At 41.3% G+C, this 3,304-nt stretch overlaps 1 long non-coding RNA gene across 1 annotated transcript in view; it reads right to left on the bottom strand.

Annotated features, from left to right (window-relative positions):
- The window catches only part of LOC140218777 (uncharacterized), an 8,653-nt gene extending 5,935 nt beyond the window's left edge, over positions 1 to 2,718 (bottom strand). Inside the window, exon 1 of the long non-coding RNA XR_011894963.1 lies at positions 2,136 to 2,718. This is a non-coding gene — a long non-coding RNA (uncharacterized lncRNA). The remainder of the gene's footprint in view (positions 1 to 2,135) is intronic.
- Positions 2,719 to 3,304: the final 586 nt, after the last annotated feature.

Genomic DNA, 3,304 nt, shown 5'->3' with positions numbered 1-3,304 from the left:
AAGTCTTGGACTGTTCAATAAAAACCGTAATTTGCTGTATCCAAGTTTGACGTGTTTTGGTTTAACCGTAAACTTTAACCTCTAAATAGGCTTTAGGATTTAAAGACCCGAAGCTGCACATTTGGTTCCCGCGGACACCGTAGTTGAGGACTAGGAATTAATTTTGACCAAACGGAATTGGCTTACCCAGCATTATTGCATTTCACTCACATTGGAACAAGGTCGCCATGACAGGGAGTCGTACATGTGGCCTCATTCTGAACACGAGAACATCATAGCCATGGTGCACTTATAGCGACCACAGCGTTTGGGTAAGATGTAAACGCCGTAACATTTATTTAAGCGCGAATTTTCGTAGTCATAGATAACCACCGCAGTTTTAACGTAAATAATATGACAATCCAATATTCCTCAGCTTTTTGGTTGTTAATTACTTGGTTCGCAAGTAGCATCGATGTTATGGTATGTTTTCAGCTGAAGTATTTAATAGAAACGTAAAACGCGATCTCATACGTGCTGTGATATATGACATCTGGCACCTAAATTACGTGTTTCGCTCCTAATTTTTTTCTTCTCTGAGTGATAACAGCACTCTGGGTGAAAAGAGCTAAGAGCATTTTAGTGCATCCTTACATGCGTGCATGTTACAGTTATTCAATGTAAGCGGCGCTAGTTACAGCAAATTTCAGAAAATAATCGCTATTACAAAAGAGATTAAAAGGTCACAAAGACACTTTCTTATATTTTCAATTCAATAAAAAAGAGATATGCTCTTTATAATCGGTGCCGTAATGTTAATATTCTTTTCGGCCAATAACTCAGCACTACTTGAATCCATGTGAAGAATGGGCATGAGTTTCTTTCAACTGTGACTGTGAGTGAACATTGAAGTCTTTACCACGTTTATTGCAGTCAAAGTCCTGGCCGAAGTACTGGTGTTAGCAAAGGAAGGAGAACAAGGTAATTCGTTTCAAGAATATTGTGCCAAAAGCGGTCATGTAAGTTTCTTTATGTCAAGGACTTCATGCAACTTCACCAAGCGAAACGCATAAAAGGGAAGTAATATTATCGCACAAATCGTTTTAGGAAGTAGCAGAGTGCGACCTATGATATCTTCCACGTAGCATTACATACTAGCTATAATGTAAAACATGTGTAACAGGAGACTTTATTTGTCAAGGCGACCACCGTTTTGCCTCCGTCGATTTGTCGGCGCATATGTCGCATGATAGAGGCACAGCAAGCTACATTTCGCATACTTCGCATTTCTAATCTTGCATTTCCACCAGTTGATTCGGGGTTATGTGAAACACATTAGGGAATTTTAGTTTGGCAATCAGTTTATTATTGTACATGACATGTACGTGGCTGGATCTCTTCTGCGGTGATTATTGGGCTACTAAAAGAAAAGATTACTTTTCATTGGTTAATCCGGTACTTTTACGAAATTTCCTCACTGCCCTTCGAACTCTCTCGATACACATCAAAGCATATTGTCACAAAGGAACGCATGCGCTCGTTCACAGGCTTAATGAGTTGTCTAAATACGGTAACTCTGCACGATTAACAGTGGCAAAAGCGACTCAGTGGGGCCCTTCCACCTTAAAAGCGAACATGTGCGGAGAAGAAATACGACTATATAACTTTCCTGTTAAACTAACAGTGCAACGACCACTTTCGCCGAACTGACTTTGTCGTCTTTCACTAAAATGGGTTAACTTCATCGCATTACAGCCCTGCCCTTAGCGCTACCTCCGCAGTTCTATATACTGCCTATGCAACGCTGCACGTAGGCAGCAGGAGGCACAATCATCCGGTGCTTCGCAGGCTCTATAAGTATAGAGTAATGTAACGTTCAACCTCACTTCCTGCTTCCCTAGAGAATGTACGCTAACGAGATTATGGGCTCACTCCTCAAAAAGTAAAACCTTAGGGAAAAAGCTGTACGGATCTTCAAAACTTCATTACGTGACACAGGACGTACATATAGTAACAAGTTACGTTAACTCTAGTGTTTGCATTAAATTTATTATGAAAAAAATATTAGTTATCTGAACGTAAGCATATTGAGGAAAGCACGACGCGACAAAAAGGATAGAGACTTCTTTGCTAATGTACAAGTTAAATGACCTTACCAGAGGAAAGGAAGCAGATCGCGAGGAATACTCTCATGGTTGCGCTGTGTACGATGTTCTCAGGGCTGTCGACTGCTTCTCCAATAGCAGGTTTCGCGAGACGCCACAGTTCTTTGCTAGTAAGAGTTCTGTGTTACTTGACTCTACTTTCGTGTCTTTGTTACTAGTCGGCAGATGATCGAATGATTGCGAGATGTTGCACAAGCACGAAACTGCTATTGTTCGGGGCATTGTGTCCGATTCATACGGACAGTGTAAAGAAAGAAAGAAAGAAAGAAAGAAAGAAAGAAAGAAAGGAAGAAAGAAAGAAAGAAAGGAAGAAATGATAATAAATGTGGTGAACCATCTCTGTTCATTTGCAATGATAGCTTGCAAAAAATAAAATCTCGCACTTACGCGTGCCTTCTGCAGACTAATCGCCATAGCTGCGGTCCAGCTGCGCCTCTGCATGTGCCTCAACAGTGTTTCGCAGTAGCGTTCTTTTATTTAGTTTATTTTTATTTCTTTGTTAATTTACCGCGTCAGTGCTGCACTTGTGTTTCCCTCACCGACAGCTGTCATGAAAAAAAGAAATGTAGGCCTTGAACAATTGTCTTGTCCGCGCCTTACATATCGCTTTCCGTAACACGAGGAATGCTCTTTGTTATACTTTTTCCAGAGCACGTGTACGCTTGTGCCTACGTGGAATACCTTTGGAAGCATTTAAAAAAAGTATAAAGTTTTACGAGCCAGAACCACGATTTGATCATGAGGCACGCCGCAGTGGGAGACTCCGGAATAATTCGTACCACCAGGGGAGGGGCTCTTTAGCGTGCACCTAAATCTAAGTACACGGGTGTTTTCGCATTTAGCCCCATCGAAATGCGGCCGCCGTGGCCTGGATTCGATACCGCAAACAGGCTGTTGGGCTTGAAGGACAATGTTTCCTGCAGAATAAGTAATATACCGCGAATTATCGGTGGTTTCGAAGAAGTTATCGAACATTAAAGCACCTGAATGGTTTGTAGGACTTGTAGTGAGGCAATCGAATGTTCTTGTTCTTTTAAAGCGAAGCTTATTAAACGACGCTAAAGCACTGAAAAACGATTAGAGAAAATGCAGCGCTTACCTTTCTTCAAATGTGCAAGATTGTAGAGAAAAAGAGCCAAATTAGGCGAAATTGTAGAGAG

This window comes from Dermacentor andersoni, chromosome 6, assembly GCF_023375885.2.
Source record: "Dermacentor andersoni chromosome 6, qqDerAnde1_hic_scaffold, whole genome shotgun sequence".
NCBI classification, from domain to species: Eukaryota; Metazoa; Arthropoda; class Arachnida; order Ixodida; family Ixodidae; genus Dermacentor; species Dermacentor andersoni.
The sequence above is the reverse complement of the archived record's forward strand: the minus strand, read 5'-3'. Positions and strand labels throughout refer to the sequence as shown.